Below are 24,233 nucleotides of genomic sequence, written 5' to 3'. Positions count from 1 at the left end.
TATACAGTATGGAGCATCATGTGCGGCCATTATACAGTATGGAGCATCATGTGTGGCTATTATACAGTTTGGAGCATCATGTGTGGCTATTATACAGTATGGAGCATCATGTGCGGTCATTATACAGTATGGAGCATCATGTGCGGCCATTATACAGTATGGAGCATCATGTGCGGCCATTATGCAGTATGGAGCATCATGTGCGGCCATTATGCAGTATGGAGCATCATGTGCGGTCATTATACAGTATGGAGCATCATGTGCGGTCATTATACAGTATGGAGCATCATGTGCGGTCATTATACAGTATGGAGCATCATGTGCGGTCATTATACAGTATGGAGCATCATGTGTGGCCATTGTAGAGTATGGAGCATCATGTGGGGTCATTATACAGTATGGGGCATCATGTGCGGTCATTATACAGTATGGAGCATCATGTGCGGTCATTATACAGTATGGAGCATCATGTGCGGTCATTATACAGTATGGAGCATCATGTGTGGCCATTGTAGAATATGGAGCATCATGTGGGGTCATTATACAGTATGGAGCATCATGTGCTGTCATTATACAGTATGGAGCATCATGTGCAGCCATTATACAGTATGGAGCATCATGTGCGGCAATTATACAGTATGGAGCATCATGTGGGGTCATTATACAGTATGGAGCATCATGTGCGGTCATTATACAGTATGGAGCATCATGTGCGGTCATTATACAGTATGGAGCATCATGTGTGGCCATTATACAGTATGGAGCATCATGTACGGTCATTATACAGTATGGAGCATCATGTGTGGCCATTATACAGTATGGAGCATCATGTGCGGTCATTATACAGTATGGACTGGAGCATCATGTGTGGCCATTATACAGTATGGAGCATCATGTGTGGCCATTATACAGTATGGAGCATCATGTGTGGCCATTGTAGAGTATGGAGCATCATGTGGGGCCATTATACAGTATGGAGCATCATGTGTGGCCATTATACAGTATGGAGCATCATGTGTGGCCATTATGCAGTATGGAGCATCATGTGTGGCCATTATACAGTATGGAGCATCATGTGTGGCCATTGTAGAGTATGGAGCATCATGTGTGGTCATTATACAGTATGGAGCACTGTGTGCCCATTATACAGTATGGAGCATCATGTGCGGTCATTATACAGTATGGAGCATCATGTGTGGCCATTGTAGAATATGGAGCATCATGTGGGGTCATTATACAGTATGGAGCATCATGTGCTGTCATTATACAGTATGGAGCATCACGTGCAGCCATTATACAGCATGGAGCATCATGTGCGGCAATTATACAGTATGGAGCATCATGTGGGGTCATTATACAGTATGGAGCATCATGTGCGGTCATTATACAGTATGGAGCATCATGTGCGGTCATTATACAGTATGGAGCATCATGTGTGGCCATTATACAGTATGGAGCATCATGTACGGTCATTATACAGTATGGAGCATCATGTGTGGCCATTATACAGTATGGAGCATCATGTGTGGCCATTATGCAGTATGGAGCATCATGTGTGGCCATTATGCAGTATGGAGCATCATGTGTGGCCATTATACAGTATGGAGCATCATGTGTGGCCATTGTAGAGTATGGAGCATCATGTGTGGTCATTATACAGTATGGAGCACTGTGTGCCCATTATACAGTATGGAGCATCATGTGTGGTCATTATACAGTATGGAGCACTGTGTGGCCATTATACAGCATGGAGCATCATGTGGGGTCATTATACAGTATGGAGCACTGTGTGGTCATTATACAGTATGGAGCATCATGTGGGGTCATTATACAGTATGGAGCATCATGTGGGGTCATTATACAGTATGGAGCATCATGTGGGGTCATTATACAGTATGAAGCATCATGTGGGGTCATTATACAGTATGGAGCACTGTGTGGCCATATTTTTCTGTTTATAATTATTCTTTATGAACAGTGTGATCAGCAGTGCTAAATGGGTGTGGTTGGGATGTGGATATGGGTGTGGCTATGAATGGGTGTGGGCAGAGGCGTGGCCTAAAATTTGTCCCTCTTTCCCAGCTTCAAAAGTTGGGAGGTATGGGTATTGGCATATGACTGCGTGAAATCAAAGCTAGGATCATTTCCAATTTTTGCTTGTTCTGAGATAAAATCTACAAACACATTGAATGGAGGAAAAGGTCTGTGTAAACCTGCAGCCATGTTTAACCCACTTGTCTTGCAGGTTGCAGGGGAGTTTTTCAACTATGGAGATCACACCTCTAGCAGTGTCAAGGTATGTCAACCCCACAAGATCTCCTTCTGGTTTTGTTACACACAGCTCCATTAACAAGTCAGTTAACTCTCTAAGCTATGAATAGTCCTTGTTCGCTATTCTATGAAAGTCTTCTATTCTTTTAAACAAGGCAATTTCTGTAACCTCTACAGAGCCATAGCATTCATTAAGTCTATTCCAAATTCTTTTGAGGCCAACATCTGGATAATTTACATTAACCCCTTTCCATCATCAGGCGTAATAGTACGCCGATGTCGGACACCCTCCCCTTTGATGTGGGCTCCGGCTGTGAGCCCACATCTTTCCTGTCACATGTCAGAACTATAGTGATCCTTCTCCCGAGGAGCACTGTGCCCTAGAACTATAATGACCCCTCTCCTGAGAGGGGTCATTATAGTTCTAGGGCACAGTGCTCCTCAGGAGATGGGTCACTATAGTAATAGGGGACAGTGCTCTTCAGGAGAGGGATCACTATAGTTATAGGGCAAGAGGCTCCTCAGGTGAGGTGTCACTGATTATAGGGCCCAGTGCTCATCAGGAGAGGGGTCACTATAGTTGTAGGGCTCAGTGCTCCTCAGGAAAGGTGTCACCACTACTGTGACTAGTGGGGTACCGCATGGGGTCGGTGTTGGGACATATTCTCTTCAACATATTTATTAACCATCTGGTATAAGGTTTACACAGTAAAATATAGAAATTTGCAGATGATACAAAACTATGTAAAGCCATCAATACAAGAGAAGATAATATTCTGCTACAGATGGACCTGGATAAGTTGGACACTTGGGCCAAGAGGTGGCAGATGAAGTTTAACAATGATGAATGTAAGGTTATACACATGGGAAGAAGGAATCAATATCACCATTACACACTGAACGGGAAACCACTGGGTAAATCTGACATGGAGAAGGACTTGGGGATCCTAGTTAATGATAAACTTACCTGGAGCAGCCAGTGCCAGGCAGCGCCTGCCAAGGCAAACAGGATCACCGGGTGCATTAAAAGAGGTCTGGATACACATGATGAGAGCATTATACTGCCTCTGTACAAATCCCTGGTTAGACTACACATGGAGTACTGTGTACAGTTTTGGGCACCGTTGCTCAGGAAGGATATAATGGAACTAGAGCGAGTACAAAGGAGGGCAATAGTGATGAGCGAATATACTCATTACTCGATATTTCCCGAGCACGCTCGGGTGTCCTCCGAGTATTTTTTAGTGCTCGGAGATTTAGTTTTCATCGCCGCAGCTGAATGATTTACATCTATTAGCCAGCATAAGTACATGTGGGGGTTGCCTGGTTGCTAGGGAATCCCACATGTTATCAAGCTGGCTAAGAGATGTAAATCATTCAGCTGAGGTGAGGAAAACGAAATCTCCGAGCTCTAAAAAATACTCGGGAGGACCCCCGAGCGTGCTCGGGAAATCTCGAGTAACGAGTATATTCGCTCATCACTAGAGGGCAACAAAATTAATCAAGGGGATGGGGAACTACAATACCCAGAGAAATTAGCAAAATTAGGATTATTTAGTTTAGAAAAAAGACGATTGAGGGGCGATCTAATAACCATGCATTATTACTAACTGTAGAACAAACGGATCAAAATAAACGAAAATCCAAGACAGCATATGCTCATGTTTTTCTATAATGTAGTAATGCTCAGAGACCTACCCTCTCCTGTTTTCCTGTCCAATAAAGTTTGTTAGCGATAATAATCTTTATTTTTATATAGCGCTAATATATTCCGCAGAGCTTTACAGCTTGCACATATTATCATTGCTGTCCCCGATGGGGCTCACAATCTAAATTCCCTATCAGTATGTCTTTGGAGTGTGGGAGGAAATCGGAGTACCAGGAGGAAACCCACGCAAACACGGAGATAACATTCCTTCCCTTCTCACATTTCCAATACCCCTTTTTCCATTTGCCCGGTTAGTTCCCTTGTCTTATTATAGCTGTTTACATGTTTGACTTAATAATCTTGAAAAACTCAAAATTATTTCATGAAAATAAGGGAAAATCAAGAAAACAATTAACACTTTGTAACTTCTGTTCTCTTATTGACTGATGCTGCCATCTAGTGCCAGCTATCAAGAATTACAGGATAAAGTCAGTATAGAGTGTTCTCAGTAGGAGAAACAAAATAATAATCTTGCAGTTATGAGACCATTTAATGGCAAACGGATAAAATAAGAGACGTCACACAGCAGAGCTGCAGTCTCTTCACTGTACAACAAAGTATCTGAAGAACGAGAAATATATGAACAAATGAGCAAGGAACTAGCATAGTGAGTTGACAAAAAGACTGAGCTTAGAGACTGAATTCTTTATCACCTTAGATAAATATTGGGAGAGTTTTATTGTCCCAATATCTATGCAAGATGAGAGACCTGATGCCTCACTGTTTCTAGAGCAGATTGCTGATGCCCTCGCTGGCTCTGGAGCAGATTCTTGATCTCCTTCTTGTCTCTGAGACAGATTTCTGATGTCCTCACTGTCTCTGGAGCAGATTTCTAATGCCCTCCTGTCTCTGGAGTAGATTCCTGATGACCTTGCTGTCTCTTGACAAGAGTCCTGAAGTTCTGGAAGTCTCTAGAGCAGGGTCCTGATGTCTATGCTGTCTCTGGAGCAGATTCTTGATGTTTATGCTGTATCTAGAGCAGAGTCCTGATGCTCTCCTGATTCTGGAGCAGATTCCTGAAGTCTTTTCTGTCCCTGAAGCAGATTTCATATGTCCTCAATATCTCAGAAGCAGATTCCTAATGCCCTCCTGTCTGTGGAACAGATTGCTTATGTCGTTGCTGTCTTTGAAGCAGATTCCTGATGCCCTCACTGTCTCTGCAGCAGATTCCTGATTACCTTGCTGTCTCTAGAACAGATTCCTGATGGCCTCCTGTTTCTGGAGCAGAGTCTTGATGTCCTGGCTGCCTCTAGAGCAGAGTCCTTATGTCCACACTGTCTCTGGAGCAGATTCCTGATGCCCTCACTGTCTCTGCAGCAGATTCCTGATTACCTTGCTGTCTCTAGAACATATTGCAGATGGCCTCCTGTTTCTTGGGCAGAGTCCTGATTGCCTCTAGAGCAGAGTCCTTATATCCACACTGTCTCTGGAGCAGATTCCTGATGCCCTCACTGTCTCTGAAGCAGATTCCTGATTACCTTGCTGTCTCTAGAACAGATTGCTGATGGCCTCCTGTTTCTTGGGCAGATTCTTGATGCCCTAGCTGTCTCTGGAGCAGATTCAGGATACCCTAGCTGTGTCTGGAGCAGATCCCTGATGTCCTTGCTGTCTCTGGAGCAGATTCCTGATGCCTTCACTGTCTCTAGAGCAGAGGCCTGATGTCCTCGCTGTCTCTAGAGCAGAGGCCGGATGCCCTCGCTGTCTCTAGAGCAGAGGCCGGATGCCCTCGCTGTCTCTAGAACAGAGGCTTGATGCAATCACTGTCTCTAGAGCAGATTCCTGATGCCCTAGCTGTCTCTGTAGCAGATTCCTGATGCCCTCGCTGTCTCTGGAGCAGATTCCTGACGTCCTTCTGTTTCTGGAGCAGATTCCTGCTGTGCTTGCTGTCTATGGAACAGATTCCTGATGCCCTCACTGTCTCTGGAGCATATTCCTGATGCCCCCACTGTCTCTGCAGCAGATTCCTGATTACCTTGCTGTCTCTAGAACATATTGCCGATGGCCTCCTGTTTCTTGGGCAGAGTCCTGATGTCCTGGCTGCCTCTAGAGCAGAGTCCTTATGTCCACACTGTCTCTGGAGCAGATTCCTGATGCCCTCACTGTCTCTGAAGCAGATTCCTGATTACCTTGCTGTCTCTAGAACAGATTGCCGATGGCCTCCTGTTTCTTGGGCAGATTCTTGATGCCCTAGCTGTCTCTGGAGCAGGTTCATGATACCCTAGCTGTGTCTGGAGCAGATTCCTGATGCCTTCACTGTCTCTAGAGCAGAGGCCTGATGTCCTTGCTGTCTCTAGAGCAGAGCCCGGATGCCCTCGCTGTATCTAGAACAGAGGCTTGATGCAATTACTGTCTCTAGAGCAGATTCCTGATGCCCTAGCTGTCTCTGTAGCAGATTCCTGATGCCCTCACTGTCTCTGGAGCAGATTCCTGACGTCCTTCTGTTTCTGGAGCAGATTCCTGCTGTGCTTGCTGTCTATGGAGCAGATTCCTGATGCGCTCGCTGTCTCTGGAGCATATTCCTGATGCCCCCACTGTCTCTGGAGCGGATTCCTGGGTCATTCTGTTTCTGTAGCAGATTCCTGCTGTCCTTGCTATCTATGGAGCAGAGTAATGATGCCCTTGCTGTCTCTAGAACAAATTCCTAATGTCCTTTCTGTCTGTGAAGAAGATTTTTGATATTTTCCTGTCTCTGGAACAAATTCCTCATGTCCTTCTGTCTCTGGAGCAGATTTCTGATGCTCTCCCTGTCTCTGAGGCAGAATCCTGATGCCTACCTGTTTCTGGGGCAGATTCTTTGATGCCTTCATTGTCTCTGGAGCAGATTGCTGAAGTCCTCCTTGTTTCTGGAGCAGATTCCTGATGCCCTCACTGTCTCTGAAGCGACTTTCGATGCCCTTGCTGTCTTGTTGATGGCCTTGCTGTTTTGGCAGAAGAATCCTAATGCCCTGCTGACTCTAGAACAGATTTCTGATGCCCTCTCTGTCTCTGGTGCAGATTCCAGTTGCCCTCGCTGTCTCTGGAGAAGATTCCCAATACCTCGCTGTCTCTGGAGCAGATTCCTGATGACCTCGCTGTCTCTGGACAACAGTCCTAATGCCATCCTGTTTGTGGAGCAGATTCCTGATGCCCTCGTTGTCTCTGGAGCAGATTCCTGATGCTCTAGCTGTCTCTGGAGTAGATTTCAGATGCCTTCACTGTCCCTGGAGCAGATTCAAGATGCCTTGCTGTCTCTAGAACAGAGGCCGGATGCCCTCACTGTCTCTAGAGCAGATTTCAGATGCCCTCCCTATCTCTAGAGCAGATTCCTGATGCCATAGCTGTCTCTGGAGCAGATTCCTGATGCCTTCGCTGTCTCAAGAGCAGAGGCCTGATGTCCTCGCTGTCTCTAAAGCAGAGGCCACATGCCTTTGCTGTTTCTAGAGCAGAGGCTGGATGCCCTCGCTGTCTCTAGAGCAGTGGCGGAAGCCTTCGCTGTCTCTAGGGCAGAGGCTGGATGCAATCCCTATCTCTAGAGCAGATTCCGGATGCCCTAGCTGTGTCTGGAGCAGATTCCTGATGCCCTCGCTGTCTCTGGAGAAGATTCCTGATGCCCTCGCTGTCTCTGGAGCAGATTCCTGATGTCCTTCTGTTTCTGGAGCAGATTACTGATGTCCTTGCTGTCTAGGGAGCAGATTCCTGATACCCTAGCTGTCTCTGGAGCTGATTCCTGATGCCCTCGCTATCTCTGGAGCAGATTCCTGTGCCATTCTGTTTCCGGAGCAGATTCTTGCTGTCTATGGAGCAGAGTAATGATGCCCTTGCTATCTTTGGAGCAGAGTACTGATGCCTTGCTGTCTCTAGAACAAATTCCTAATGTCATTTCTGTCTGTGAAGATTTTTGATATTTTCCTGTCTCTGCAACAAATTCCTCATGTCCTTCAGTCTCTGGAGCAGATTTCTGATGCCCTCCCTGTCTCTGAGGCAGAGTCTTGATGCCTACCTATTTCTGGGGCACATACCTTGATGCCTTCGTTGTCACTGGAGCAGATTGCTGAAGGCCGCCTTGTTTCTGGAGCAGATTCCTGATGCCCTCACTGTCTCTGGAGCGACTTTCGATGCCCTTGCTGTCTTGTTGATGTCCTTGCTGTCTTGGTACAAGAGTCCTAATGCTCTACTGACTCTGGAACAGATTTCTGATGCCCTCTCAGTCTCTGGTACAGATTCCTGTTGCCCTCGCTGTCTCTGGAGCAAATTACTGATGTCCTCACTGTCTCTGGAGAAGATTCCTAATACCTCGCTGCCTCTGAAGCAGATTCCTGATGACCTCGCTGTCTCTGGACAACAGTCCTAATGCCATCCTGTTTCTGGAGCAGATTCCTGATGCCCTAGCTGTATCTGGAGCAGATTCCTGATGCTCTAGCTGTCTCTGAAGTAGATTCCAGATGCCCTCACTGTCCCTGGAGCAAATTCAAGATGCCCTTGCTGTCTCTGGAGCAGATTCAAGATGCCCTTGCTGTCTCTGGAGCAGATTCCTAACATACTCGCTATCTCTGGATCAGGTTCCTGATGCCTTCCTATCTCTGCAGCACATTCCTAATGCCTTCATCTCTAGAGGAGAGGCTTGATGTCCTTGCTATTTCTGGAGTACATGTGGCGTCACAGGATCCTGGTCATCACGGCAGCATTGCTTTCCTCACGGGGACAGTGATGTTACGTTTGGAAGCAATGTAGGATATCTTTTATCAAGTAACCACCATACACACAACATGTTCAGACTCCAGGCCACAAGGGGGAGCTTTTGATCCTATTTACTAGGTGACAACATGCAGGAGAGTGAAGCACAGGAGAGTAACATTAGGGGAGACCAGCTAAGAGCAGGCTGCCTCCCTCTGAGGCGCAGATAACCGGTAGCCGGACCACTGAGGTTGTAAGAACTCTACAACTTACATCAGAGACCGGCAGGACAGCTGAACTGCAAGTTGCCTGTCCACGTTACCTGTCCGCCTTAATACCCAGGAGGCACGGTGACACCTATAGAGCCCGGGGTGTGCTAGAGTCCCTGTAAAAAGGCCCAAGTCACCAGTCATGCAAGTTATGTCCTATCCTATATGGGGGACAGAGAGAACTGTGAGGACATTATGTGAAACCATAGGGACTACAACACCACCGCGCTAAAGGAAGGCTTTTAACTCCACCTGGTAAAGGGGACTATGGATTTGCTTCCAAGCCGGCCGGACCCTGCCTGCCCTGTTACCCTGGACTGTGGCTGCCTGAAGTCTTCAGTAAACCAGGTAAAGAGACTGCAAACCTGTGTCCTCATTCTTTACTGCGCCATTCACCATCTTCCATCTACACACCGGGAGCCCTGAGGATACACTTCACTTGTGGGAAGTTATACCATCTAGCTGCCATAACATCACCCCAGAGGACCCCTTAAAACAGCGTCGGTCCCCACTGATCGAATACCACAGGTGGCGTCACGAACATAAACTCTATTCACGAAACCCTTTTAAAGACTTTCCCCTTTTACATGGGCGCCCATGGCCACGGACTGGGTTGCCACTGTGACATCCCCCAGTGGACACCACCGGACCCAGTACCGGGTACCCCACGGCAGGCAGGTGACTCATCTATTCCTGATGCCCTTGCTGTGTCTGGAGCAGATTTCTGATGCCCTCCTGTCTCTAGAATGAGTCATGATGCTCTTGCAGTCTATGGGCAAACTCTTGATGCCCTCCTGTCTGATGAACTTGCTGTATCTGGACAAGAGTCCTAATACCCTCCTGTTTCTGGAGCAGACTCCTGATGCAAGCATCTCTGGAGCAAATTCTTGATGTCCACGCTGTCTCTGGAGCAGATTCCATACATCCTCGCTCTATCTGGAGCAGATTCCTGATTCCCTCCTATCTCTGGAGCAGATTCCTGATGATCTCGCTGTTTCTGGAGCAGATTCCTGATGCACTCGCTGTCTCTTGAGCAGAATCCTGATGTCCTCGCTGTCTATAGAGCAGAGTCATGATGCCCTTGCAGTTTCTGGAGCAAATTCTTGATATCCTCCTGTTTTTGAAGCAGACTCCTGATGTCCTCGCTGTCTCTAAAGCAGATTCCTGATGCCCTCACTGGCACTGCAGCAGATTCCTGATTACCTTGCTGTCTCTAGAACAGATTCCTGATGTCCTGGCTGCCTCTAGAGCTGAGAACTGATGCCCTCGCTGTCTCTAAAGCAGAGGCCGGATGCACTTGCTGTCTCTTGAGCAGAGGACAGATGCCCTTGCTGTCTCTAGAGCAGAGGCCAGATGCTCTCGCTGTCTCTAGAACAGATGCCGGATGCCCTCGCGGTCTCTAGAACAGAGGCCGGATGCAATAAATGTCTCTAAAGCAGATTCCGGATGACTTTGCTCTCTCTACAGCAGAGGCCTGATGTCCTCGCTGTCTCTAAAGCAGAGGCCAGATGCCCTCGCTGTCTCTAGAGCAGAGGCCAGATGCCCTCGCCGTCTCTAGAACAGAGGCTGGATGCCCTCGCTGTCTCTAGAACAGATTCCTGATGCCCTCACTCTCTCTGGAGCAGATTCCTGATGCCCTTGCTGTCTCTGGAGCAGATTCCTGATATCCTTCTGTTTCTGGAGCAGATTCCTGCTGTGCTTGCTGTCTGTGGAACAGATTCCTGATGCCCTAGCTGTGTCTGGAGCAGATTCTTGATGCCCCTGTCTCTGGAGCAGATTCCTATGTCATTCTCTTTCTGCAGCAGATTCCTGATTACCTTGTCTCTAGAACAGATTCCTGATGGCCTCCTGTTTCTGGAGCAGAGTTCTGATTTCCTGGCTGCCTCTAGAGCAGAGGCCTGATGCCCTCGCTGTCTCTAGAGCAGAGGCCGGATGCCCTCGCTGTCTCTAGAACAGATCCCGGATGCCCTCACTGTCTCTAGAGCAGATTCTGGATGCCCTCACTGTCTCTAGAGCAGATTCCAGATACCCTAGCTGTGTCTGGAGCCGATTCCTGATGCCCTCGCTGTCTCTGGAGCAAATTCCTGATTCCCCCGCTGTCTCTGGAGCAGATTCCTGTGTCATTGTGTTTCTGGAGCAGATTTCTGCTGTCCTTGCTGTCTATGGAGCAGAGTAATGCTGCCCTTGCTGTCTCTAGAATAAATTCCCAATGTCCTTTCTGTCTGTGAAGAAGATGATTTATATTTTCCTGCCTCTGAAATAAATTCCTCATGTCCTTCTGTCTTTGGAGCAGATTTCTGATGCCCTCCCTGTCTCTGAGGCAGAGTCCTGATGCCTACTTGTTTCTGGGGCAGATTCATTGATGCCTTCGTTGTCTCTGGAGCAGATTGCTGAAGTCCTCCTTGTTTCTGGAGCAGATTCCTGATGTCCTCACTGTCTCTGGAGCGACTTTCGATGCCCTCGCTGTCTTGGGACAAGAGTCCTAATGCCCTCCTGACTCTGCAACAGATTTCTGATGCCCTCACTGTCTCTGGTGCAGAATCCTGTTGCCCTCGCTGTCTCTGAAGCAGATTACTGATGTCCTCGCTGTTTCTGGAGAAGATTACTAATATCTCGCTGTCTCTCGAGCAGATTCCTGATGACCTCGCTGTCTCTGAACAACAGTCCTAATGCCATCCTGTTTCTGGAGAAGATTCAAGATGCCCTTGCTGTGTCTGCAGCAGATTCCTAATATTCTCGCTGTCCCTGGAACAGGTTCCTGATGCTCTCGCTGTCTCTGGAGCAAATTCCTGATGCTTTCGCTGTCTCTGGACCAGATTTCTGATGCCTTCCTGTCTCTGCAGCACATTCCTGGCGCCTTCGCTGTATCTGCAGAATAGTCCTGATGTCCTTGCTGTCTCTAGAGCAGTGGCTTGATGTCCTCGCTATTTCTGGAGTACATTCCTGATGCCCTTACTGTGTCTGGAGCAGATTTCTGATGCCCTCCTGTCTCTAGAGCAGAGTCATGATGCTTTTGCAGTCTATGGGGTAAATTCTTGATGCCCTCCTGTCTGATGACTTTGCTCTGTCTGGAAAGAGTCCTAATACACTCCTGTTTCTGGAACAGACTCCTGATGCAATCATCTCTGGAACAAATTCTTGATGTCCACGCTGTATCTGGAGATTCCTGATTCCCTCCTATCTCTAGAGCAGATTTCTGATGCCCTCGCTCTTTCTGGACCAGATTCCTGATACCCTCGCTGTCTATAGATCAGAGTCATGATGCCCTTGCAGTTTCTGGAGCAAATTCTTGATGCCCTCGCTGTCTCTGAAGCAGATTCCTGGATGCCCTCTTGTCTCTGAAGCAAATTATTGATGTCCATGCTGTCTCTGGGGCAGATTCCTTATGTCCTTGTGGTATCTGGAGCAGATTTCTGATATCGGCACTGTTTCTGAAGCATAGTCACGATGCCCTTGCTGTCTCTGGAGCAGATTTCTAATGCCCTCCTGTCTCTGGAGCAGATTTCTGATGTTCATGCTGTCTCTCTAGAAGATTCTTGATGTCCATGCTGTCTCTGGAGAAGATTCCAGATGTCTTTGCTATCTCTGGAACTGATTTCTGATGCCCATGTTGTCTTTGGAACAGATTTCTCATGGTCTCGCTGTCTCCGGAGCAAATTCCAGATGCCCTCGCCAGAGGTGTATCTAGGTTTTCTGGCACCTGAGGCATGAATTCCATTTGGCGCTCCCTCCCCAAACACATAGGCGATTTGAACACTTTATTTATTATGCTTTGCTTATATAGTGCTATCTTATTCCGGAACACTTTACAGACATCGCTATCTCCAATGGGGCTCACAATCTAGATTCCCTATCAGTAGGTCTTTGGAGTGTGCGAGGAAACCAAAGATTAAACCCACGCAAACATGGGGAGAACATATAAACTCCTTGAAGATGTTGTCCATGGTGGGAATTGAACCCAGGACCCCAATGCTGTAACCATTGAGCCACCGTGCTGCCCTAACTTACAGTCACATGCCAACTAGCTGCTCTCCCTAATTCTCGCAATATCCGGTGGAAAGCTGAAAGCAGGAAGAGAAGCTCGTTGTCACATGATCATAAGCATGAACATCGCATGAGTGAAATGCTGGAACAGCGAGCAGAGCTATATCATGACAGTGAGTATATTACACACTGTTAGGCTGTGTTCACACGTTGCGTTTTTTTCCGCGGTTTTTCCCAATAAAAACGCTATAAAACCGCATGAATTCCGCATGTTTTGTGCACATGATGCGTTTTTTTCCGTGAAAAAAAATGCATCGCGGCAAAAAACGCAGCATGTTCATTAATTTTCCGGTTTTTTTGCGGATTTCCCACTCCAAAATGCATTGGGAAGTGTCCGGAAAAAACGCATCAAAACCGCGTCAAAAACGCATGCGGTTTTCTTGCGGATTTCTTGCAGAAAATGTCCGGAATTCTCAGGAATTTTCTGCAAGAAATCCTGAACGTGTGCACATAGCCTTAGGATTGGCTACAAGGCTTTATTTTATAAATAAGAGGTTTGAGATGAAAGTCTGCTGTCCCTCTAAATGACTGCAGGCTTCTGAATTCTTAGGCCATGTTCACACAGTGCGTTTTTTACTGCGGAACCGCAGCGGTTTTGCCGCTGCGGTTCCGCAGCTGTTTTCCATGCAGGGTACATAACAATGTAACCCTATGGAAAACAGTCACTGCTGTGCACATGATCCGTAATTTCGTTTAAAAAGCCGCGCAGAATAGCTGCGGCAAAAAAGAAGGAGCATGTCACTTCTTTTTCCTGAACCGCAGCGGTTCTGCACCCATAGACCTCCATTGTGAGGTCAAAATCGCAGTAAAACCCGCAGATCAAAAATATATCTGCGGGTTTTACTGCGATTTGATGTGCAGAACCGCTGCAGCAGGAAGTGCGGGGCAGCGGGCGGAAGTGCGTGGGCGGAGTGTGGCTGCCCCCCAGTGCTCCGATCCCGCCCCCCAGTGCTCTGATGCCCCCCCCCCGTGCTCCGATGCCCCCCCCGTGCCCTAATCTCCCCCCCTTATACTTACCCGGCGTCCCGGTGTCCATCCGGCCGTCTTCTCCCTGGGCGCCGCCATCTTGCAAAATGGCGGGCGCATGCGCAGTGCGCCCGCCGAATCTGCCGGCCGGCAGATTCGCTCCAAAGTGCATTTTGATCACTGAGATATAACCTATCTCAGTGATCAAAATAAAAAAATAGTAAATGACACCCCCCCCCCCACTTTGTCACCCCCATTGGTAGGGACAATAAAAAAAATTAAGAATTTTTTTTTTTTTTTCACTAAGGTTAGAATAGGGGTAGGGGTAGGGTTAGGGGTAGGGTTAGGGGTAGGGTTAGGGGTAGGGTTAGGGGTAGGGTATTTTCAGCCATTTTAGCCCTAAAAAGCTTCCTAGGAAACACACAGTCTCTGCATAGAAAACTGCATATGCACAGTGTCAGATCAACGATCTGATCTAATACAGAGATGTCCCACCCTGGGACAATGTTAGAAAGTAAAAAAAAAAAAAAATAGAATGTGTAAAAAAAAAATAAAAAAATCCCCAAATAAAAAAAACAAAAACATTTCCCAATAAATCCATTTATTTATGTAAATTAAAAAACAATAAATGTACACATATTTGGTATCGCCGCGTCCGTAACGACCCGCTCTATAAAACTATCCCACTAGTTAACCCCTTTAGTGAACACCGCAAAAAAAATGTTTTTTGCCTTGTTTTTTATTTATCATACAGGCGAACAAAAAGTGGAATAACACGCGATCAAAACGACGGATATAAATAACCATGGTACCGCTGAAAACGTCATGTTGTCCCGCAAAAAAAAAGCCGCCATACAGCATCATCAGCAGAAAAATAAAAAAGTTATAGCTCTCAGAATAATGCGATGCAAAAACAATTATTTTTTTATATAAAATAGTTTTTATTGTGTAAAAGCCCAAAACATAAAAAAAATTACATAAATGAGGTGTCGCTGTAATCGTACTGACCTGAAGAATAAAACTGCTTTATCCATTTTACCACACGTGGAACGGTATAAACGCCCCCCCTAAAAGAAATTCAGGAATTGCTGGTTTTTGTTCATTCCGCCTCCCAAAAATCGGAATAAAAAGCGATCAAAAAATGTCATCTGCCCGAAAATGTTACCAATAAAAACGTCAACTCGTCCCGCAAAAAACAAGATCTCACATGACTCTGTGGACCAAAATATGGATAAATTATAGCTCTCAAAATGTGGTGATGCAAAAACTATTTTTTGCAATAAAAAGCGTCTTTTAGTGTGTGACAGCTGCCAATCATAAAAATCCGCCAAAAAAACGCTATAAAGGTAAATCAAACCCCCCTTCATCACCCCCTTACTTAGGGAAAAATAATAAAATGTAAAAAAATGTATTTATTTCCATTTTCCCATTAGGGCTAGGGTTAGGGCTAGGGTTGGGGTTAGGGTTTCAGTTATAATTGGGGGTTTCCACTGTTTAGGCACATCAGGGGCTCTCCAAATGCGACATGGCGTCCGATCTCAATTCCAGCCAATTCTGCTTTGAAAAAGTAAAACAGTGCTACTTCCCTTCCGCGTTCTCCTGTGTGCCCAAACAGTGGTTCCCCCCAACATATGGGGTATCAGCGTTCTCAGGACAAGTTGGACAACAACTTTTGGGGTCCAATTTGTCCTGTTACCCTTGGGAAAATAAAAACATAGGGGATAAAATATCATTTTCGTGGAAAAAAAAAAATTTTTTATTTTCACGGCTCTGCGTTATAAACTGTAGTGAAACACTTGTTGGTTCAAAGCTCTCACAACACATCTAGATAAGTTCCTTGGGGGGGTCTAGCTTCCAATATGGGGTCACTTGTGGTGGGTTTCTACTGTTTAGGTACATCAGGGGCTCTGCAAATGCAACATGACACCTGCAGTCCATTCCATCTAAGTCTGCATTTCAAACGGTGCTCCTTCCCTTCCGAGCTCTGCCATGCACTCAAACGGTGGTTCCCCCCCACATGTGGGGTATCAGCGTACTCAGGACAAATTGGACAATAACATTTGTGGTCCAATTTCTCCTGTTACCCTTGGGAAAAAAAAAATTGGGGGCAAAAAGATCATTTTTTGTGAAAATTAATATACATTTTTTTTACGGCTCTACATTATAAACTTCTGTGAAGCACTTGGAGGTTCAAAGTGCTCACCACACAAATAGATTAGTTCCTTAGGGGGTCTACTTTGCAAAATGGTGTCACTTGTGGGGGGTTTCCACTGTTTAGGCACATCAGGGGCTCTCCAATCGTGACATGGGCTCCAATCTCAATTCCAGCAAATCTTGCATTGAAAAGTCAAATGGTGCTCCTTCCCTTCCGAGCTCTGCCATGTGCCCAAACAGTGGTTTACCCCCACATATGGGGTATCGGCGTACTCAGGACAAATTGTACAACGACTTTTGTGGTCCAATTTCTCCTGTTACCCTTGGTAAAATGAAACAAATTGGACCTGAAGTAAAAATTTTGTGAAAAAAAAGTTAAATGTTAAATTTTTTTAAACATTCAAAAAATTCCTGTGAAGCACCTGAAGGGTTAATAAACTTTTTGAATGTGGTTTTGAGTACCTTGAGGGGTGCAGTTTTTAGAATGGTGTCACTTTTGGGCATTTTCTGTCATATAGACCCCTCAAAGTCACTTTAAGTGTGAGGTGGTCCGTAAAAAAATGGTTTTGCAAATTTTGTTGCAAAAATGAGAAATCGCTGGTCAACTTTTAACCCTTATAACGTCCTAACAAAAAAAAATTATGTTTCCAAAATTGTGCTGATGTAAAGCAGACATGTGGGAAATGTTGTTTATTAACTATATTATGTGATGTAACTCTCTAATTTAAGGGCGTAAAAACTAAGAGTTTGAAAATTGCTAAATTTTCATAATTTCCAACAAATTTTTGTTTTTTTCACTAATAAATGCAAGTCATATCGAAGAAGTTTTACCACTATCATGAAGTACAATATGTCACGAGAAAACAATGTCAGAATCACCAGGATCCGTTGAAGCGTTTCAGAGTTATGACCTCATAAAGTGACAGTGGTCAGAATTGTAAAAATTGGCCCTGTCACTTAGGTGAAAACAGGCTTTGGGGTGAAGGGGTTAAAGCAGTGTCATTATAAAGCTCCCGACTAAAAATATCTGCTGTATGCTGAGCCTCTGAATAAATAATTGGCCACTACATTTTCTGCACAATATAACCCCCACACTGTCCCTCTTATGGTACATGCCCGCCACACTGCCCTCTCCTTTCTATATTGGGGCTCTTCACTCTGTGTCCCCCCATAGGGCCCAGTGTCTATACTGTGGCTCCTTACATACTCCCCCTCCATGGCTGTGATCTTACACTTTTCCCCATGCTACCCCACCACACTAGTCTTTATTCTGTGCCCACTCACACTCCTTCACCATACTGTCTCATCACATTATTCCCCTCAATAGTCTCCTCATGCTGTCTTTATTATTATTATTATTATATTTATATAGCACCATTAATTCCATGGTGCTGTACATGAGAAAGGGGTTACGTACAGAGTTATAGATATCGTTTACAGTAAACAAATTTACAATGACAAACTGGTACAGAGGGGAGAGGACCTTTTCCTTGCGGACTTACATTCTACGGGATAATGGGGAAGAAACCGAAAGTCTTCCGTCACATCCCCCTGCTAACCATACTGTCTCCTCACAAATCCCTCTGACTCCTCATACTGTGTCTTCAACCATCACCCCGTTCTGTGTCTGCTCCAATCTCCCACTCCCCATACTGTGTCTACACCCATCCCCCATACATGTCCCCACTTGCCCCTCATACTGTGGTTTCAAATCTTTCCCATTTTCTATATTGTCTGTACCTTTCCTTTTCCTGCCCCCCAAACTTGTGTTACACTAAATCTTTCCCCCACAGAATCCTCCTCAGAATAAATCTCTCCCCACAAAATAAATCTTCCCCTCAGAATAAATCCCCCCAAAGAGTAAATCCCTCCCCATAAAATAAATCTTCCCCCACACAAAATAAATCCTCACAGAATAAATCTTCCCCTCACTGAATAAATTCCCATAGAGTAAATCTTCCCCCACAGAATCCTACTCACAGAGTAAATCTACCCCCACATTTAATCTTCGGTTTCTTCAGCTCCAGAGTGGAGCACTTACCACCGATGCTCTACGTGCTTCTGGTCGCCGGCGAGTGAAGTCACCAGTGTGATCACATGACCTGTTCACATGACCTGATCACGCTGCTGGCATCGCTCTGAGGCAACGGTCAGAGCCTCAATTGTACTCGCGTCTGGACGCGAGTACAATTGAACACAGGGAGCCGGCGCGCTACAGCTTCTATGTGCCGGCTGTCAGCTTGACAGCCGACTCAGAGAACTGCCGACTCCCAGTCCGGGGTGCGCCAGAATGCAGCTGCCAGGGAAGACACTTCGGACCGCCACATTAGGCGGCCTGACTGCGCCTGGCACCCAAGATACGCATCTGGACTTCATTGTCTATGGAGCAGATTCCTGACGTCCTCCTGTCTGGAGAAGATTCCTGATGTCTACACTTTCGGCCTGGGACAGCTCATAGAATCCCACGGTATGCAGTACCATCTCTACGCTGACGACACGCAGATCTACCTCTCCGGACCTGACCTCTCCTCCTTGCTTACCAAAATCCCGCACTGTCTGTCTGCCATTTCAGCCTTCTTTTCTGCTCGCTTTCTACAACTGAACATGGACAAAACAGAATTCATCATCTTTCCCCCATCTCACTCTACCCCTCCACCAGACCTATCCATCAATGTCAATGGCTGCTCACTATCCCCAGTCCCACACGCCCGGTGCCTCGGGGTGATCCTCGACTCTGCCCTCTCTTTCAAGCCACATATCCAAGCCCTTGCCTCCTCCTGTCGTCTCAAACTCAAAAATATTTCCCGGATCCGTGCTTTCCTTGACCGCAACACTGCAAAAACGCTAGTGCATGCCCTTATCATCTCCCGCCTCGACTACTGCAACCTCCTACTCTCTGGACTCCCCTCTAGCACTCTGGCACCACTCCAATCCATCCTACACTCTGCTGCCCGACTAATCCACCTGTCCCCCCGCTATTCCCCAGCCTCTCCCCTGTGTCAAGCCCTTCACTGGCTTCCTATCGCCCAGAGACTCCAGTTCAAAACCCTCACACTGACATACAAAGCCATCCACAACCTGTCTCCTCCATACATCTGTGACATGGTCTCCCGGTACCTACCTACACGCGACCTCCGATCCTCCCAAGACCTCCTTCTCTACTCCCCTCTCATCTCTTCTTCCCATAACCGCATCCAAGACTTCTCCCGTGCTTCCCCCATACTCTGGAACTCTCTACCCCAACACATCAGACTTGCGCCTACCATAGAAACATTCAAAAAGAACCTGAAGACTCATCTCTTCCGACAAGCCTACAGCCTGCAGTGATCCTCAACCTACTGAACAGCCGTACAGCCAGCTCTTCCCTCTCCTAGTGTATCCTCACCCACCCCCTGCAGACTGTGAGCCCTCGCGGGCAGGGTCCTCCCTCCTTATGTACTCGTGTGCCTTGTTATCTGCTCATGTTTAATGTATTTGTCTATATTTGCCCCGTATTCACATGTAAAGCGCCATGGAATAAATGGCGCTATAAAAATGTATAATAATAATAATAATAATGTCGTCTCTGGAGAAAATTTCTCATGTCATCACTGTCTCTGGAGCAAAGTTTTGATGCCCTCCTGTCTCTGAAACAGATTTCTGATGCCCTCTGGTCCCTGAGCAAATTTCTGATGTCTTCCTGTCTCTGGAGCAGACTTCTGATGTTCTCCTCGTCTTTGAATCAGAGTCATGATGTCCTCACTGTCTCTGTAGTAGATTCCTGATCTTGCTGTCTCTAGATCAGAGTTCTGATGCACTTTCTGACTCCAGAGCAGAATACTGATTTCCTTGTTGTCTCTAAAGCAGTTTATTGATGCCCTTCTGTCTCTGGAGCACATTCCTGATATCTTTGCTTCAAAGAAAGCAAAGACATCAGGAATCTGCTACAGGAACAGCAAAGACATTAGGAATTTGCTCCAGCTACAGCAGGATCTTGATGCCCTTGCTGTCTCTAGAGCAGAGTCCTGATGCCCTCACTTTGTATGTATCAGTGTGTGTGTGTGTGTACAGTGTATATATCAGTGTGTGCATAATGTACGTATCAGTGTCTGTGTATAGTGTAGCGTATGTATCAGTTGTCTGTGTATAGTGTAGCGTATGTATCAGTGTGTGTATAAGGCCCCTCTCACACATCAGTTTTTTGCCATCAGTCACAATCCGTCAAATTTTGAAAAAAACAGATCCGGCGAATGATGCCACCAGATCCGCTTTTCTCATAGCCTTGTATTAGCGACGGATGGCCTCACGTTTCATCCGTTTTTTTGCTGGATCTGTCGAAAATTGTTAATCCGATGACCGGAGAAAACGGACATAGGAACATTTTTTTGTATCCGTTGAAAAAACGGACAGTGACGGATCAGTCACCATCCATCGTATGATAGAATGGAAGCCTATGGCGCCGAATCCATCAAATGACAAATCCGGCGACGGATTCCGTTTTTTAAAACTGAGCATGCTCCGATTTTTTTAGGATCCAATTAGCTGGATCAGCTAGTCAGATCTGGAGAAAAAACAGATCCGTTGCATCAGTTTTTCACAATCGTTTCCGTGTCTGTGTATAGTGTTGTGCCAGTGGGTGTAGCATATCAGTGTGTGTGTATGTAACAGTGTGTGTATACTGTGTCAGTCCATGGGTGTAGCATATGTAGGAGTGTGTATAATGTACATATCAGAGTCTGTATAGTGTATTTGTGTGTAGCATATGTATCAGTGTGTGTGTATAACGTATGTATCAAAGTCTGTGTAGTGTGTGTATAATGTACGTATCAACGTCTGTGTAGTGTTTCAATGTGTGTATAACGTACGTATCAATGTCTGTGTAGTGTTTCAATGTGTGTATAATGTACGTATCAATGTCTGTGTATAGTGTGTCAGTGTGTGTAGCTTATATATCAGTTTGTGTATAGTGTGTCAGTCTGTGTGTAGCATATGTATCAGTATGTGGGTATAGTGTCAGTCTGTGTGTAGCATTTGTATCAGTGTGTGTATAACGTACGTGTGTTTTGTGGCCATGTGTAGTTAACACTTGTCTGCATGATTTACAGATCATCCTCCCTGGTCTTGGATTCCGCTGGTTGCTGCTGCTGATGGGAGTTGTAGGCAGAGGAGATGTGGAGCTCAGGATGTGAGGAGGCGGATACTCTCTGATTGGATGACAACTGACCTCATTCATCTGATGAGCAGAGAGCAAGGAGCGGCCACCGCTGCTACACGCCTGATCCATCCTGAGAGGCCGAGGTATGTGTGCCTATGATGTGTGATCTGTGTGCGAGGGCGGCGTGCGATGTGTGATCTGTGTGCAAGGGCGGCGTGCGATGTGTGATCTGTGTGCAAGGGCGGCGTACGATGTTTGATCTGTGTGCGAGGGCGGCGTGCGATGTGTGATCGGTGTGCGAGTGCGGCGTGCGATGTGTGATCTATGTGCGAGGGCGATGTGTGATCTGTGTGCGGAGTGCGATGTGTAATCTGTGTGCGGAGGGCGGCGTGCGATGTGTAATCTGTGTGCAAAGGGCGGTGTGTGATGTGTGCGAGGGCGGCGTGTGATCTGTGAGCGAGGGCGGCGTGCGATCTGTGTGCGAGGGCGGAGTGAACGCTGTGCGAGGGCGGTGTGTGATCTGTGTGCGAGAGCAGCGTGCGATGTGTGATTTGTGTGCAAGGGCAGAGTGTGATTCGTGTGCAAGGGCGGGATGTGATTTGTGTGCGAGGGCGGAGTGCGATGTGTGATTTGTGTGCAAGGGCAGAGTTCGATGTGAGTTAGGTGCGAGGGCGTAGTGCAATGTTTGATCTGTGTGCAACGCGCGACGTGTAAGTGGTGTGCAAGGGCAGCTTGCGACGTGTAAGCGGAGTGTGATATGTGAGGACAGAATTCGACATGAGATGTGTGAGCGCAGCATGCGATGTGTGATCGGTAAGCAATAAGTGGCGCAGCATGTGTGAATAGTGTGCAAGGGCAGCATGCGACGCGTGAGCAGTGTGCGTGAGCAGCGTGTGACGCATGTGCGAGGGCAGCATGCAATGTGTGATCGGTAAGCAATAAGTGATGGCAGCGTCCAGTGTACCTATTCTGTATAGAACAAAAAACCTAACCTGCACCTCCATATAGTATGAACAGGTGCCTACTGCAATGAATACAGAACTTGCAAAAAGGAGGAACACAGCAGCACTCTGTTGAGACGAATACACATGCAAACACAAAATCTATCATTATTATGGGCAGCACAGTGGCTCAGTGGATAGCACTGCAGCCTTGCAGCGCTGGGGTCCTGGGTTCGAATCCCACCCAGGACAACATCTGCAAAGAGTTTGTATGTTCTCTCCGTGTTTGCGTGGGTTTCCTCCGGGCACTCCGGCTTCCTCCCACATTCCAAAGACATACTGATAGGGATTGTAGATTGTGAGCCTCATCGGGACAGTGATGATAATGTGTGCAAAACTGTAAAGCGCTGCGGAATATGTTAGCGCTATATAAAAATAAAGATTATTATTATTTATTATGATTATTGCCGAGTAAACTGTAATAAAAAGTAAAAAATTGGCCAATTTATGGGCTAAGAACCTTCACTTTTGTATTTTTTTTTTAACTTTTTATTAGTTTGCTCAGCAATTATTATAGATTTTGTGTTCGCATGTCTATTGGCAGAGGGCGCCGCGCACACTATATGCGTCATCCCGCCCTCTGACCTGCACAGTCAGAGCAGAGAGACGCTGGGGAGATGGAGCGGCGCCCGGCGTGTGGAACGTGGACAGGTGAATATGCGATACTTACCTGCTCCCGGCGTCCCGCTCCTTCCCCCGGACAGCTGGTCTTCGGTGCCGCAGCCTCTTCCTCTATCAGCGGTCACCGTTACCGCTTAGAGAAATGAATATGCGGCTCCGCCCCTATGGGAGTGGAGTCCATATTCATTTTTCTAATGAGCGGTCCCACGTGACCGCTGAAGAGGGGAAGAGCTGCGGCACCTGAAGACCATGGGACGGCAGGGGGAGCGCCAGGATCGCCGGGACTAGGTAAGTATGCCTCAGACCTCTCCCCCCCTCACCCGCCGACCCTGCCACCCATCGTAACTCGAGTATAAGCCAAGAGGGGCACTTTCAGCCCAAAAATTTGGGCTGAATATCTCGGCTTATACTCGAGTATATACGGTATGTTCTCAATCATCCCAAAAGACTCAGAAATATCAAAGCTTAGTATTTTTGGAAGTTGGAGTATTTTTTTTTGGTTTTGGCTATCTTAGGCTAGGTTCACATTGTGTTAGTGCAGTCCGTTCAACGCATACGTTAAACGGACTGCGCTGACGCAAGTGCCGACTTTGCACAGCGCTAGTGCAGATGGAGCATCTGCTAGCTCCATCTGCGCTAGCGGAGACGGCCCCGGAAACGCTGCAGCCCATGTCTCGGGTCCGTCACTCAATGTCGGACGCATCGCTAGCGCACGCCCATTGTGGGCGTGCGCTAGTGATGCATCCGACATTGCATTCAATGGCGCCTTTAACAGACTACGTTACACCGCGTTATGCCGCGGTGTAATGTAGTCCGTTAAATGGAGACACTGAACGCAATGTGAACCTAGCCTTAGGAGGATATCTGTTAGTGCAGGTAACTCTTACTGTGCAGACAACCTAATAAAAACCAAATATATTCCCATCTCACTTGTTTATTTGCACCAGGTAAACCAATATAACTGCACAAAATTTAGAAATAAACATTTCTGACATGCAAAAACAAAACCCCCCAAAATTAGTGACCAATATAGCCACCTTTCTTTTATGATGACACCAACAGCCTTCCATCCATAGATTCTGTCAGTTGCTTGATCTGTTTCCGATCAAGATTGCGTGCAGCAGCCACCACAGTCTCCCAGACACTGTTCCGAGAGGTGGACTGTTTTCCCTCCCTGTAGATCTCACATTTTATGAGGGACCACAGGTTCTCTATGGAGTTCAGATCAGGTGAACAATGGGTCCATGTCATTTTTTCTTCTTTGAGACCTTTACTGGCCAGCCATGCTGTGGAGTAGTTGGAGGCATGTGATGGAGCATTGTCCTGCATGAAAATCAGGTTTTTCTTGAACAATACTGACTTCTTCATGTACCACTGCTTGAAGAAGTTGCCTTCCAGACACTGGCAGTAGG

At 46.7% G+C, this 24,233-nt stretch overlaps 1 protein-coding gene across 2 annotated transcripts in view; it reads left to right on the top strand.

The window, feature by feature from the left end:
• Positions 1 to 24,233, top strand: part of RPS6KL1 (ribosomal protein S6 kinase like 1) — a 61,114-nt gene that overhangs the window by 28,551 nt on the left and 8,330 nt on the right. Inside the window, exons 3-4 of one of the 2 annotated variants that reach the window (XM_069735744.1) lie at positions 2,246 to 2,296; positions 21,150 to 21,342. The gene's annotated coding sequence lies outside the window, so the exon portion shown is untranslated. Of the gene's footprint in view, positions 1 to 2,245; positions 2,297 to 21,149; positions 21,343 to 24,233 lie in introns of those variants that run through there. The other variant, XM_069735743.1, reaches the window with a different exon arrangement.

The sequence above is a fragment of the Ranitomeya imitator genome, chromosome 1, assembly GCF_032444005.1.
Source record: "Ranitomeya imitator isolate aRanImi1 chromosome 1, aRanImi1.pri, whole genome shotgun sequence".
Taxonomy (NCBI): domain Eukaryota; kingdom Metazoa; phylum Chordata; class Amphibia; order Anura; family Dendrobatidae; genus Ranitomeya; species Ranitomeya imitator.
The sequence above is the reverse complement of the archived record's forward strand: the minus strand, read 5'-3'. Positions and strand labels throughout refer to the sequence as shown.